Below are 17395 nucleotides of genomic sequence, written 5' to 3'. Positions count from 1 at the left end.
CCCTCTTATTCATTAATAGTCGCATAAACATAGCCTCTGTTCAGTCGGAAGAGACAATCAATGTCCCATTGTAATTGCACTTGTATATAAAAGGAAGCATACAATTACACATTTCCTTATTTGGTATTGTTTGCCAGCAACGTCAAGGAGGAACAATCCAGATAATTGGAAAAAAACGCATGTCTAACTTGAATGGATATAAATGTTTATTTTCGCGGTACTTTTTCTGCGCTTTCGTCCGTATTAAACCATTTGCGGCTATTTTGAGGAGAGTGCTTGCTTCTAGAGTAGAGAGAGGAGGAGTGGCTCTTTAAACATGCATCGAGTTCAGTTGACAGAAAGACGTTTTCACTTCATTTCAAACAAATTGTGTAATAGTTTCAGGCGGGTATTTGGACATAATTTAAAACAAATATTGAAACTATCGAAATTTCTTTTTAGCAAATTCATAATCTATACAGAATTCTTTATGGCGAATAGTGAAAACACGCAAACTTTGTTTATTCTTTTCTTATTTTTAATTCTAGCATATTGGGACCTTAGCACTCTACTTTAATTGTCCTTAGTTAATGTGAAAGAAATCCGTCTATACTAAAGCAAGTTTTATATTTGCTTACTTCCAGAGTGGCCTTATTAGTTGAACTTGTTTTGCCCTCATATTCTAATATTTTCTCTCAAATAAATACCAATAGCTATTTGTATTTCAAGATAAAACTTTTGAAAAAATACACTACATGCACCTACAAAGTTTACATTTTGAAGCAACGCAATCTCAAATATATATCTAAAACCAAAAAGAAAAATAAACAGGGGGCAAATAACGAATTATATTATCTAATGTTATCAATATATACGCACACTTTTAATTTTATCGCGTAGTGTACATTCCATCCAATAACAACAGGAGATGTAATTCTCAATTTTTCACAGAACTATTTCCTTTACTCCGACACAAATGGTGTGCGTGTATGCTTATAGAGAGGAGTAGACTGGGCAGAAAAAGACGGAGAGGAGTAGGGAAAAGAAGAATAAATGATATGTCATAACATCGGATAGACCTGCCCGTTAGAAATAAAGTTTACACTTCAGTTATGGGCTCAGTAATATGAAGCCTTTTTACTTCAGACGGAATTTTTCGCACTTGTATGTGGTGTGACTATTTTAAAAAGTCGTCTGTTGCCGAGTGTTTGCACACTTGTGACGTTCGATAATGATGTTGAACTGTATATTCAATCAATTTAAGAGGAGTAGATAGATAAAAACAGAGTGTATTTCATGCTTTGTTTGCTTTAACTGCATTTGTACTTGAACCAGCAATCAATAAAAGAGTTTATTATGGAAATTGCTACAGACAAGGCATACTGCCCCTTGATGTAAGGACCTAAAATACTATTCAAGGTAGAAAAAGGACTTCACGATATGAGTTAGATGCAGGGACGTGCAGAGAGTTGGTGCTGGAGGCGCTCAAGCCCCTACCTCTTTTACTCCTGTTTAAAGAATGCCCTGTACAGAGGAATGTATTATAGGTAAGTGACCCTATCAACACAGTGTTTTCTTTTTTCAATTAAGCAGCTGCACGTCACTGATTAGAGGGCTAGATTCGAAAAACAGCAATTCTTAGTCCGTTGACAGAAAAATCACTCATGGAAGGCAAGGGGTAAATGACTTATTAAACGAGTGTTACGAGGCTGCCGGAAGTAAACCCAGGGTAAATGTTTCGTACATTGAAACAATGGCTGGGTGATAACTACTCACTCTTTGTTTAAATGACCAACTACGCAGATTCGGGGACGCAGTAAGGTTTGACGCCAGGTTTACTGTGAATTAGCAAAAGCTTTTCTTTTAACCTACCGCATCGCGTTTTTTAGTTCCGTAGGGAAGCCTGCAGATTTCATTTTGTAGACGAATCTCCCTGGTTTACAATAAAAAGCATAATCATCTGAGCGTAATAATCGCAGTATTATAACCTGCCGGGAAAACATAGTATTCCTACATAAACGTAATATTCTACTTGTATCGGGTACGAAGAGAGCGACGTAGACATGGATGCAGGAAAGTTTTAAATTGTCTAAGTCTTCCATTTTCATTCGTTATAATTCATGTGCAGACAAGAGAATTGTTTGCACCAACATTTGGTGATTGTTTAGTCTAATTCTGCTCTGTATTTTGGGTGTTTATTAGAATCTAGTTAGTAAAATCTAGTTGGTAAAATGCTTCACTTGCAAGCTTAATACGCGCTTAAATGCCAGCTTTATATTGACCCGTAGCTGTCAAGATCGTGTCAAAATGTGTTACATTTAACGTTTTGAAAAAAAATCTCTGTAGAAAATAAGTGTTTAATTTTCTATTTTAGCGTATACAGCATGGGTATTCATATTTTAAAAAGAGAAGTTTTCATCTGAAGTAATGATGCACTCTGCTGATTTTCATCAATAGAGCATTGGATATCAGCAAATGCTTGAGCGAGTAGCGCAATATCATTAACATAATCCAACTCATTACGGTAATGCTGGGTCCCATAGTAATATCACGAAACTATGTGAAGGCATTCTTTGATGTTCCATTATATGGCGTAAATTGAGAAATGTTTGCAAAATAACACATCGTTTTCAAACGTCAAACCATATTTCGAATAGCTTCCAAAACGTGATCATACATGCGTAGATGAGATCGTGTTGAACAATAGCTTGCTTTAGGAAAACTGACGCACTTAGACCGAATATGATCAGCTAGTATAAATTTTAGAGGGTGCATAAGAAAAACGTAGCACCGAAGTCAATGAAACAGTAAACGATTGTTTTTGTGGAAGCCCTAATAACGTTCTAAGATTCTTCGTAGAGTAATGATTTGATCGATGCACCACAACCTGAACAAAAAAAAATCACATTATGTTGCATTCGTTCTGGAGTTGCATTTTCATCGGAATCGTCTTAAGAGAATTAATATGAATATTCTCGAATGTAATTCGATCAGGTTAATAACATGGTAGTTTGTTAAAGAAGGGTGCCATTGTTGCATCACTCCAGTTCACAGTAAGTAAAAGTTTCCAAGACTCTCTGCCTCTATAAGATGGAGAACTGTTGCCAATTTGAAATTTTATCTTCAAGATAAAAACTATAAAATTATATATTAAAAAAAAACTATATTTATAGCAATACCGATATTTGCTCTCTATAACCTTATTCTATCTCTCGACAAGCTTATAAATTGTTGAATTCTGTAGATTTTGACGTGAAATATGACCCTAAATCATTTTATATCTCTTCTCATCACGTAAGACTAATACATATATATATATTCCTGTAATAACCGAAATAAGTAATAGTCCCAAGTACTTAAGGAGAATATACAGGATGGGATAGGTGATTTTGTTTAAGCAACTCTTCCTCAGACAATTTTAGTGAGTGGTGGCATGTGCAGACAAAATATTACGATGACACCTGATCGATTTTTAGTAAATCGATCAGGTGTCATCGTAATATTTTGTCTGCAGGTGTCATCGTAATATTTTGTCTGCGGGTGTTTTTTGTATCAGCATGGGCATGATTATTGCCAAAAAAATTCGAATGATGATTCAATAATCTGAAATATAAATAATGAGTTAACCATTGCGATGTTTTCATGAAATAAATTACAATAATTTAAAATATCTCTCCTAAATTCTAGCCCAAATATGTGCATCAATATGATATATGTGCGTGTTTCTCTATGTGCATATATGTGTGCGTATATATATTTAGTCCTTTTTCAGCCCAAACAAGGCACAGTACCACTTTGATGTAGGGGGCTACTATCGGGGGCGTACTTTTGATTGATACTATGTATGGGGTTCAGTAGCAAGATGTTTGTTAACATGACACTTGAACTTCTGCATGTAAAGACAGTTGGGAAAGCAAGGGCCCGGGAGGGAATTCCTAAGTCTAGCAGTTCTGGAGTAATAACTATTAAAGTAGAAGGTTTTCTTCCATATAGGGATATCTACTGTGTAGGGGGAAAGTTTGCTACTTGTCGGGGATTTACGTCGAGGGGTACAAGGGTTTGTAGCTCGTCGGAGCATCCAACATTAAAATACTTGAAGAACAGGCAGAGGGATACATTATTTCATCGATGGGAGAGAGACTGAAGCTTAAATGACAGTTCAGGATCTATGAGGTTGGCGACTATCTTTTGAACCCTGTCTAGGAGCGACAGACTAGTAGCAGATGAACTATCTATATGCGGCAACAATGCTCCATACATGGGCGATTATATATATATATATATATATATATATATATATATATATATATATGTCTGTGTGTCTGGCGCACATGTGATTATACATGCGTCTATGAGTACATATATATATATATGTATCTAAATACATACACACACAGACGCACACACACACACACATATATATATATATATATATATATATATATATATATATATATATAGAGAGAGAGAGAGAGAGAGAGAGAGAGAGCTTTTGTTTTAAAACAGAGATGAACATTATGTGCATTTAATAAAGGGTCATTGATCTACACAATAATCATTAAATTTTCTCTTACATATATAAAGTAAAATGTCTATTCCGAAAAAAAAACGACCCAAAAAGGGTTGATGTACCACAACACTCAATAAATCGAGCGAATGATTTCTGATTTTACATTTTATAAAGTTATCCGACACAAGCGGTTTCCATGCAATTACGGATCTTTGTCGGCGAAGCGATACTGCCTTCTTGATCAGTCTGTCTGAATCCGTTAAGCCGACAATTGGCTTCGTTTTTATCTGAGTTTAAATAAAAGGGAGGAAAACAAAGACAGGGGGGGGGGTTGACGACTACGTACTGATAGACACGGATATACGAAATGAATATAGAAAACGTGTGACATAAATAGCGTAGAAAAAGAAACGCACGTGATTTTGATAGAGATATAAAGATAGAGAAAACGAAATATAAATGGACAGATAGATACAGATAGACCGATGCAGAGAGTGCGCGAGAGGGAGAGTGAGAGAGAGAGAGAAGGTATCCAACAGAGATCGATAGGGGCAGAGGGAGAAAGAGTGAGGGTGGAGGAAAAGGAAAGGTACTACGAGAGCAAGCACAAACACAAAAGAAAGACAAAGTGACCCAGGTATAAACACAGGTACATTTACACAAAATATATATACAGAGAAAGAGAAACAATATAAAGATAGAGAAAACAGATATCTGCCTCCTGCTCCTTCTCCTTCTTCTCTTCCTCTTCCTACTACTACTACTACTACTACTAATAATAATAATAATTATATCAACAACACATTAGTATCAACTAATATCACAAAAATATGCATGAAAGCTCAAAGGGGATTAAAGGACCCGAGTTGGAAAGCATTAGTCATACCTCACATTAAAAATCGGCTTGTGCCTAATTTGTTCGGTGGGGGAACAAATAAATACCAACCCCACATATAAGACCTTGGTCAATGTAGGGGCAACCCTTTATACCAACTGTCACTATCTAGCTTACTATCTAGCTCCCCTACTCCTCCCAGGGCAGTTGGACCCCATTTCCCCTTCACTCCTCACATTAAAAATCGGTCTTGTGCCTAATTTGCTCGGCGGGGGGCAAATAAATACCCTTTTCTTGGCCATTTAGCCAAGATCAAAGTGTAGTATCTGTTCTTACTACATGCTGTACTTCTTTTTGTAACTTTCTTATATAAAGTGGGGGATCACTTTTCTGTATTAATTTAATGTAAAATGATCACCCGCTTTACAACCAGTCAGTCTCAAAACCGTTCAAATCATTCTCCAAATCATTCTAGTTGTTTTTGAAGGATTCCAGTTATTTTATAATCATTCAAGTCATTCTTAATGACATTCAATTCATCCTTAAGTTCATTAAAGTCATTCTAACTCATTTACTTTGTATTTATTTAAGACATTTCAGCCCATTGTTCTGTCATTTGAGTTTACCTTTAAGAATTCCATGTCAATCCTACATTCACGCATTCATTCATTACACGAGAGCACGCGACTAGTGGCTATCGGTCTTGTTTTGCTTCAGGTTTTATTAATTATTGTTTTTTAGATATTAAGTTTCTATAACTTGGTTGAAGGATTCCAATATGGGTTTTTCATTCTTATATTTCTCATCGGTAGGTTACTGTGCGTTTATGCTGCTAAATGACTTTCGGCGGCGTTCGATTCGTAGGAAAGTTATGTTTTATTTTCGACTTTTGAGCGATTATTCGGAAAAATACGTAACTTTACACGAATAAGGAGGAGTTTTGTTTCATGTTTGAGTGATCCTTTCGTGATTTTTCATTTTAGTATACTTTCATAGAAATGTTTCTGTTATGTCAAAAAAAGACTATTTTCTTTACGTCACAAGTGTCACGCTCATACACGAATTCCACAGCTAAAGCAACATACTCACCCAACGGGTCACGGGTATTCTATTATATATATATATATATATATATATATATATATATATATATATATATATGTCACGGGTATTCTATTATATATATATATATATACATATATATATATATATATATATATATATATATATATATATATATATATAATACCCGTGACCCGTTGGGTGAGTATGTTGCTTTAGCTATGGAAGTCATATATATATATATATATATATATATATATATATATATATATATATATATATGTGTGTGTGTGTGTGTGTGTGTGTGTGTGTGTGTGTATATATATAAATATATATATATATAAATATATATATATATAAATATATATATATATATAAATATATATATATATATAAATATATATATATAAAAATATATATATATAAATATATATATATATAAATATATATATATATATATATATATATATATACTAGTGATATAATGGACTGATCCAACACCCTTCAAATGAATGGACTGTTACGTCTATAAAAAGACAAGCAAACTCTCCTCACGTGGGAGACAGAATTTAGTACTAAGCTGTCAATGGACGCTTAGAAATGCGTGTACCTTTTTACCTAAATAAACCCTTTCTGTACAACCCCAGTAATGACTTGTTATTCATATAATCTACGATATAACAACTGGCGACGAAGAATTCGAACGAAACGCACTAAAAAACTAAACGAAGGAATAAGCACACAAGAAGATTAACGAGCAGAAAACAAAAGAAATCCAAAGAAGGAAGAAGTAAAAAAAAAACTTCGACAGAGCCAACATTTAAAAAGTAAGTGTTTCAGTCGGTTACGGTCATAAAAAAAAAAGACATTGATATTTTGAAGCGAACATTTTTTTTAAAAGAATATTTAAAAACAAAAAAGTGTCCATTTCAAGTTTTATTCGGCTGGAAGTGTTTTTTTTTTCTCTTCGGAAGGACATTGTGCTTTTAATTCATTGAATTTATAGGACATTTGAGTGAATCTTTTTGTTAAATTGTGTGGTTTCGTAAAAAAAAAAAAAATAACATGGAGCAGTTAGCGGAATTCACTAGAACTATGCAATCGGCATTGTTTGCACAACAAAAACAAATGGAATTACTTCAGCAACATCAGTTGAAGCAAAGCGAAATACTACAGAGTATTTTAACGCAGCAGAAAGACTGTCGTTTCACTCCTGAAGGAATAGCAAATTCTTTATCCGAATTTGTATACGAGCCGACAAATGGGTTAACTTTTCCGGCATATTTTCGGAGATACGAAAATATTTCTGCTAAGAGATGTCAGTCTTGGACAGACGAAGAGAAGATTATCCTTCTTCTTCAAAAACTTAGATCCCAGGAAAATACAAAGTATACGAATTTTATCCTGCCAAAGAAACATGAAGAGATTTCTTTTAGTGAAACAATACAAATATTGTCAAACATTTTCAGTGAACGAGATAGTCTATTCTATACACGTTATAAATGTTTTAATATCACGAAGCAGGAGGACGAAAATTTTATTACTTATGCACGGAAAGTGAATGCTCATTGTGAATCCTTTAAATTAAAAGACCTCAAAGAGGATATGTTTAAAAGTCTAATCTTTGTGCAAGGTTTAACAGCCTCTAAATATAAGGATATTCGTTCAAGGATATTATCCATTATGAACCAAGACACAGAAATAACGTTACAAAAAGTTACGGAAGAGTGTCAGAAACTGTTACATTTAAAACAGGACAATACAAGCATCGAAGGAAAAAAATTTGAAGAAAAAAATATGGAACAAAAAATGGAAAGGGTGGTGAAATGTGCACACGAAAAATCCTGTAAGACATGTGGGGGAAAAAACCACTTCACTAAAGATTGTTACTTTAAATACAAAATATGTAACAAATGTAATAAAAAAGGCCATAAATCAACGGTATGCAGGAAAGGAAAATACCGAAAAGCAGAAATAAAGACTATTGGTTCTAAAAATGAGTCTAGGTGTGATAAAAGAAAATATATTAACATTAAAATTAATGGCTGTAATGTGAACTGTCTTCTAGATACGGGAAGCGGCATAAGTATAATTGACGAAGTAACTTGGAAGAAAATTGGGTTTCCAAAGTTACAAAATACAAAAAAATTGCCAGAAGTGTGTCTGGAAATAAACTAAAATTTAAGGGTGAATTTTTTCCAATGTGTCTCTAAAGGAGAATGCTATGAAAACCAAGTTATATGTCGTACCGGGGAAAAAATTCTAATTTGTTCGGTATAGACTTAATGATTCTTTTTAATTTATGGGGAAAACCCATAAGCTCATTTTGCAATAAAGTAAGTCTGGCGGGTTTAGAAAAGTCTAAACTATCAGGAAAGTTTATTGACGAATTAAAAAGACTTTAAAGAGGTATTCTCTGAAGTTTTGGGTTGCTGCACGAAAACGGAGGTGAAATTTGAACTAAAGGACGAAGCTAAACCAGTTTTCAAACCCAAAAGAAAGGTTCCATATTCAGCATTAGAAACTATAGAGAAAGAATTAAAGAGACTTCAAGATATTGGAGTAATAGAAAAAGTGGACTATTCTGAATGGGCTTCACCCACGGTTTACGTTAAGAAGAAAAATAATAAAATCAGGGTATGCGCGGACTTTTCGACAGGTCTAAATGATTGTCTCAAGGAGCATAACTACCCGCTTCCTACCCCAGAGGAAATTTTTTCGAAGTAAAGCGGAGGAAAATTTTTTACAAAAATTGATTTGTCTGAAGCGTATTGGCAAGTAAAAGTCCAGGAAGATTGTGCTAAGTATGACATTAAATACCCATAAAGGACTATTTTCACTAAAACGTTTGCCTTTTGGTTTAAAAGTAGCCCCAAATTTGTTCCAGCAAATTATGGATACAATGCTAGCAGGTTTGGATTTTGCTATGGCTTATCTAGATGACATCCTTATAAGAAGTAAAAATGTGGAAGAGCATAAGATCCACATTGGCAAAGTATTCGAGAGAATATCAAACTATGGATTGAAAGTGGCTCTCGAAAAATGTAATTTTGGGATGGACAAAATTGAATATTTGGGACAAGTGATTGATCGAAATGGTAGAAAACCTAATCCTAATAGGACTGAAGCAATCAAAAACATGCCTAGACCAGAAAATATAGTGCAGCTACAGTCATTTTTGGGACTAGCAAATTATTATAATTCTTATATCCCAAACCTAAGAGCACCTTTAAACGAATTATTGAAAAAGAATAAAAAATGGCTCTGGACAAAAGAATGTGATGAAGCATTCCTAAAGATTAAAAAATGTCTGTTATCGGATTTAGCACTAGCTCACTACGATCCGAAAAAAGAATTAATTGTAGCAGCAGATGCGAGCGAATACGGTTTAGGTGCTGTGCTACTACACAGACTCAAAGATGGATCGACTAAACCAATTATTCATGCCTCAAGGGTTTTGCTACCCGCAGAAAAAAATTATAGTCAGATAGAAAAAGAAGGTCTGGCAATTGTATACGCCATAAGGAAATTTCATAGGTTCATCCATGGAAGATTTTTTATTGGAAACGGACCACAAACCTTTGTTATCGATTTTTGGTTCCAAAAAAGGAGTTCCTACTCATACATCTAATAGGTTACAAAGATGGAACATGATTCTGTTAAACTACAATTTTAAAATGAAACACCTAGCATCCAGCAAAATTGCACATGCAGATGGTTTGTCCAGGTTGATCCCAAATAAAACTGAATTACTTGAAGAAACTGTTATAGCTGCACCAAAAGAAGAAAATGAACTAACAGATATATTAATAAATACTGTTATGGAACTTCCGGTAACACTTGAGGAAATAAAGAAAGCAGCAAGAACAGATGAATACATTAACAAGATAAAAAAACAAGTGGGACAAAAAGAAAAGAGGAAAGGATGAAGTTTTTCCATTTTCAAAGTGCGATGAAACTCTAATGCACGCAGATAGAGTGGTAATACCTCAAGTATTACAGAAGAGAATTTTAAAAGAATTCCACATGGGACATCCTGGAATCTCCAGAATGAAAGCACTAATGAGAGCATATACGTACTGGCCTGGAATGGATCAGGACATAGAGAAAATGATAAAATTATGTAAGCGTCGCCAACTAGCAGCAAAAGCGCCGCCCACTAAGACGCAAGCTTGGCCTAAAACAGATATACCATGGACGCGGATCCATATAGATTACACAGGACCTCTAAAAGGATATTATTACCTGGTAATAGTAGATAGCATGTCGAAATGGCCAGAAATTTTTAAATTCAAACATCCTACAGCGGCAAACACAATAAAGCGTTGGACGATGTATTTGGGCGTTTTGGCGTACCAAAAACAATTGTTAGTGATAATGCCACCATGTTCAAAGGTCAAGAATTTAAGATCTACTGTGAGTCACTGGCCATAGAGCATGTCAAAACACCAACTTATAGCCCTCGATCTAACGGACAAGCTGAAAGATTTGTCGATACTTTTAAACGAGCGTTAAAAAAGAACGATAACATCGACACTGAAGAAAAAAGTCTTCAGAAATTTTTAGCAGTGTACAGGATAACGCCTAATCCGAATACAAATGCAAATTTATCCCCAGCGGAAATAATGTTTGCCAGAAAAGTGCGCTCTGTGTTCGACCGGTTAATTCCGAGTAAAAAAGTTTTAAAAAAGTGTAAAAGATAATGGACGATACAAGATATACAAGGACGGGGATAAAGTTTTTTTTCAACAATTATCGGGCAGGGAAGAGTTTTTGGGAAGAAGGCATAATCTCAAAAAGAATTGGAAGAATGGTCTACATTATAAAAGGTCAGACATTTTCCCACAAAAAACATATAAACCAACTCAGACCTCGATATACTGAAATAGTTAAAAACAATGAAGTACCGATGGACGTACTGTATGACATTTTTCACATAGACCTCCAAAAAAGGAAGCACCAGTAACTGAAAATACAAGTCACTCTCCAAAATCCAAAAATTCGCAAACGCAAATTTTAAGGAGAAGTGAAAGAAAAAAAAGAACTGAATTTTTCGGGCAAAGTCAAAAAAGAAAAAAATGGTGAAGCGAAATTCTAGGGAAGAATTTAGCTTGGGAGGAAGGTGATATAATGGACTGATCCAACACCCCTAAAATGAATGGGCTGTTACGTCTATAAAAAGACAAGCAAACTCTCCTCACGTGGGAGACAGAATTTAGTACTAAGCTGTCAATGGACGCTTAGAGATGTGTGTACCTTTTTACCTAAACAAACCCTTTCTGAACAACCCCAGTAATGACTTGTTATTCATATAATCTACGATATAACAACTAGGAAAAGTGCCCGTCGTTGTCTAGGGTCAAAAACAGCCTACAGAAAATGGACGCTGATTTATGAAAGTATGGTAGGTTCTGAAAAGGAAGGGTTGTAAAGAGATAGCTTCAAATTTGGGGGTATCAAAATGAAAGCAAAATATGATGAAAGTAAAAATAGAATAGATAAACCCCATAATTTATTATACCATACCTGTTCACACTGAAACACTTATCCCAATATTCTGTGGATCTATATAAAAAATACCTTGTTACACTTTGTGACATATTTCCATTCTATGGAGGTCAAGCGCGAACGAGCACCCCATAATTTTATTATACCATATTTCTTCAAACTGAAACATAATTCTCAAAATATACTTACGCAGATAGATATGAAAAGTCTTTATTAAATTTTTGCCTATTTCCATTCTATGGAGGCCAGGCGCGAACGCAGACCCCACAATTTTATTATACCATCCCCATTTAAATTGAAACATACTTATCAAATTATTCTTATGTACATCTATATCAAAAACACTTGTAAACGTTTTTTTTTTAATTTTTAATTTTTTTTATTTCCATACTTTGTGGACCAGGCGCGAACACAGACCCCGCAATTTTAATGAACCACTGTTCTGCCAGATCAAACATACCCATTCCTGTGTCTCGATACATCTTCTATTGTTATGTAATCAGTTTTTTAAAATAGTTGACCATATAGGAGCCTGTTCGTGACCAGACACACACACACACACACACACAGACGTTCAGCTTTATATTATAGATATAAAAAACATTTTGAAATAAGAATGCACATAGATTGTATGCCAAATCAAATGCGTTTTACTGAAAAGAAAAAGTTAAACCACAAAACACAATTTTAGTTCTTAGTAAACTAGCTGAAATTATTCTGGAGTCTATTTTTTTGCTGTCCACTGTAATCGATTTATATTTTTTTAATGTTAACATTTCACTTTGTTCGATCATCGATTATTTATTGATCCGCTACAAATATGATGACGGCTCATCTGGATTAACCGATTAAATTTCACATCCGTTAACAAAAGAAAATAATTTTCTGAAAATGTTATTTCAAGCCGCTTATATATTTTTTTTTACAGACATTAGATAAAAACTCTTTCCTTTATGTGCTTAACGTGGCCATTTTTTTTCAGTTCATCACGGAAAAATCCAAGTACAAAAAAGACTACTCTCTTCAATACTTTTAAATTTAATTGCTCGGAAATGTGTCCATCTATCTCTTAAAGAAGCGTTGTCTCACGTTTCAAATTCAATATTTGTTTAGGTAAAAGGGCAAACTACATTGACATATTCATCCAAGCATCGTTATAAAAATATTGTCGGTTTGTTAAAAGTTTTAATTAACATTTTTGCTTCAATTTTAGTAGCATTCATAATAAACTCGCCTACCGCTTGGTGTTGCTCAGTCATAAAATACGCATAAAGATTATATTTCAATCCATACAGAAACTAAACTCCAATCTCTGCCCCCCCTCGCCAATCTTTCACGAAAAATACCCGTCTAGCTGAATCCACTGTGAAAATTTTCCCCCATTATTTATCTGTGCCTAAATCAAAACGTGGATTCCATGAACAAAGCTTCTTTCTTAGAACTGCACGCCTGTTGAACTCTGTTCCGTCTGCCTGCTTCCCACCTGACTACAACTTGGATGACTTAAAGTCCAACGTTAACAAATTCCTAATGAACAGCCCCCTTAAGTAAACACTTCATCAAATCGCCACACTAACGTAATGTACTTGCAATAACCCTTATCCCTGAGTGGCTTCCAGGCCTTGATAAGTGGTGACCACTGTGTAAAAAAAGAGACATGTGCTTACGAATATTATGTTTTTTTCTAAACAATTCACTTTTTGTAAGCAAAAAAAAAAAATACTCAAGCTGAGATTGAAACCAAAACCTTACGACAGTTGATCAATTACGATGACCATTAGACCAGCTTGACACTATCTTTAGAAAGTTTTTTTAAAACTACTTCTTTTAAACATAAGGAAGTTGTCATGTTTCACATGTGCGCCTGTGCAGTCGTGAAAAAAGTTGGCAGATGACCCCCACGTACCATGTTTAAAATGTCGACACTTTAGCAACCTATGACACAGATTATAACGTTTTCTGTATGTCTGATTATCTTATATACCTAATAGCTAAACAAAAATCGTTGAATACATTAGTAGAGAAATGTCATCACACAGATTCTCACTTTTATGGATATATAGGCTAGAATTGGAGACTGGCGCCCGACTTTGTTGGTTAGAAAATACGCTTAAATATATTTTAATTCATGCAAATTTCGTAGTTATTATTACAGAGCCAAGTCTCGGTGGACTATTATATTGCAATTAATATATAGTACTGATTTCAAAAGTAAAAAAAAAAGAAATTGATTTGGGTAGCATTAGTTCGAATTGAAACCCAAACATTTAGCACTCAAACCACATTCATTACTGTTAAAGCTAATTGAACAGACAAAACCCGTTTTCAAATTTTACAACGCTTAGCTATAATTGATTATAGTCATTCACAAACTTATGCAAATATGTCGGCAAGTTTAAATGAACAATTTGTATTTCAACTTAAGGACTTCCGTACACGTCACTAATTCATCCAAAGCAAAGAGTTTGAGTTTGTATTACTGTACACATAGCTTCGAAAAAGTTGTCAAAAAACAAATATATAACAAATAAATGTTATCAAAGGCAAGATAATTTACTTTTCTACCAAACTGGATATATTTTTCGTGTGTTTATTCAATGTAACATGTTTATTCAGCTCGAAAAGCATATAGTGTTTACCGATGTATTGGAACATTAAAGATGGCGTCTTATTCTCTCTTTAATACGGTAAGTGTGAGAAAAGATGTTATAAATAAAAAACCGGATAAAATACTGTTAAAAACTCGCTCAATATATGTTACCGTGACATAGGTTGACATATATTCGGCGGGTTTTTAATAGTATTTTGTATAGTTTTTTTTTATTTATAACACCTTTTTCCATACTTACGGTGTTAAAGAGGGTGTGAGACGCCATCTTGAATTTTCGAATACATCGGTAAACACTGTATGTTTTTCGAGCTGAATAAATATGTTACATTGAATAAAAACACAAAAGATATATCCAGTTTGGTAGAAAAGTAAGTTATCTTGCCTTTGATAACGTTTATTTGTTATATATTTGTTTTTTGACAACTTTTTCGAATCTATGTGTACAGTAATACAAACCCAAGTGTTTAATCATTATAAGCTACCCTTACTGTATGGTTACTATTTCCTGTTAATTTTAGTTTTATATTATTAGCAGTTTAAGAGTTCATCGGTTAAATATTTACACACATACACCCACATTTATTGTTTTATCTAAATAGAAAACGAACATTAAAAATACAGCGATAATATATATTATTTGGATTCTTCAAACAACTGTTCTCATCGTAGAAAGTGCATTTACAATGTTTCGCTCGATGTAAAATTTGAGCTTCTTTAGATGCATTTGCTTGAACTTGAACATCGTTCTGTCGAACTCGGAATTATCCACGGAACTCTGGAAGGAAACCTACGTTTCACCCAGGAGATCGCTTGTCCTCTTTCCGTCAGTCATGGTCGAATAGAAGTGCTAAGTAATTTGCAATTATATTTTTGCACATGTCGCCCGCACTGAGAATTCAGGCTTCGACCTTCATCAATGTGTAACTTTACAACTGAATTTTACCAGGTACGTAATCCACTAAACCACACGTCCTTCTGGGCTGATCCGAAATGTAATCTATATATCTATAAAAGTGACAGTGTCTGTCTGTGTGTCTGTCTGTCTATTTACATGTACATTTCCCTACACAATAACTCTGTAAATTTTCAGTCTACAGACTCGAAATTTGATATACATGGTATTGAGATTTGGGAAAATCTTTGCAATCGAATTTTGGCCAAAAATTTGGCTATTAAGAGGTCAATGTTCAACGATTTGACCTTTGGGAATACTATCAAACTCCTCCGCTAATTTTGGGTCTAAACACTTGAAATTTTAGATATAGGTTCCTTGGCTATGGATCAAACTTTTAATATATTTGAGCCCAAAACAATAAATGTTACGGGATCATATTAGGGGACAAAGTTTAAATAAAAATGACCGCTTCGGTCGCTAAAAAATTACTTAGAAAATTTCTGGTCTAAACATTTGAAATTTTACATAAAGGGTATTCAGAGATAGGGCAAGCTTTTTAATCGGTTTAAGTCGAAAATTTGAGCTACCAATATATAAATGTATGTATGTATGTTTGTATGTCTGCCTAAAACTTGCGAGAGGAGCGACAGATTTTCACACGATCATTATCGTTTGAAGCTCGACGTTTTATACGACAAATATCGAAAAATTGGCTAAACACATTAATATCTTCACCTTAAACTGGACACTTTTCTGCAGGGAGCTCGCTTTTTTCTCCGATATTTTCGAAAGTCGTCCTCCCCTTCGATTGTCTACCCTTAATTAAAACCTATGTCACTTCTGGTTTAGCGGTGGTCGTAACAGCAAAGGTGTCAGGTTTTTCCCCCGTTCCTTTCCTCCTTTGCGGTACGGGTTCGAGCCTTCCTTCCTACGACCATTTTTTTTTGTTTTTGCTCAACATACACATCCAAACACCCAGGCAACGCCGGGCACGTATGCTAATATAAAATAATAATCGGGATGAGAACAGTAGTAATAAAATTCAAATAATATGAATACAGTAAAACCAGAGGATACGGAGGTCATTATTTTTTTGTTTTGTTTTGTTTTTAAGGTTATGATGTGGAATACGATGTATCCCCGCCCTCTAGTTACGATATTTTACGGTGTTATTTATAATGTTATTTCTGTATATACATGTGTATTATATACTGCACTGTACCTTGTTAATCAATCAACTTCTGGAAAATTCAGAAAAAAACAAACAATAATACTTTAAAATATTTTGGCATAATTAGCATTGAAGTCAGTGAGAAACGTCGAATCATTTGGATAAAAGTTAGAGAATAGATCGAGGTCAACGCAAATAATATTCTGTTGTTGACAATTCATGACGGATCGAGATCACTTTAAACGTTTCAAACACTCAGCTTATGCGTGGCGATGTCTTTTGAATGACGTTGCTATTTTTTCTCTTTGAATAAATGTACGTTTTGTTTTTCAGCTGCAGGTGAATGCAATTTAAAAATTTATAACAATCTGACCCAGACAGCTGCAACCCAATTTGGTTGCTAGGAAATTACATAAACGCTAATATTTTTACGATAGAATTATTAAAATACATTATTTTTTTTGTTTTTATGGCACAGATGTATTCAAGAGTTATGGTCTGCCCAATAATTTCAGCTTGCAGACTCATTTATTTTTCATCTTTCTTATCCAGACCACAATTCGTTTGAGCGAGCAAAGAAGTAAAAATAAACGAGGATTGCATCAATACTTCTTCATTAGTGATTATCATATTTTTGCAGATAGGAACTTAATAATATGCGCGTAGGTATCCTGCCGAGACGCATAATTAACATGAACGGAATAGTCATGAGCCCGGTTTATCTGTATTACTATGGTGTATATCAAACACAGCCGTAAATGTTTCATATCGGATAGACATTGTCAGAAGCTTAGATGATAATGTTAATTTTTACATATGATCAA

General features: G+C 34.2%; 1 pseudogene; it reads left to right on the top strand.

Moving 5' to 3' along the window:
• The first annotated feature begins 5609 nt into the window (after positions 1-5609).
• LOC145261405 (U2 spliceosomal RNA) lies at positions 5610-5775 on the top strand (annotated as a pseudogene).
• Positions 5776-17395: the final 11620 nt, after the last annotated feature.

The sequence above is a fragment of the Euprymna scolopes genome, chromosome 37 (genome assembly GCF_053919585.1).
Source record: "Euprymna scolopes isolate OS-2025 chromosome 37, ASM5391958v1, whole genome shotgun sequence".
Classification (NCBI taxonomy): Eukaryota; Metazoa; Mollusca; class Cephalopoda; order Sepiida; family Sepiolidae; genus Euprymna; species Euprymna scolopes.
This window is presented reverse-complemented; position numbering and strand designations above follow the sequence as displayed.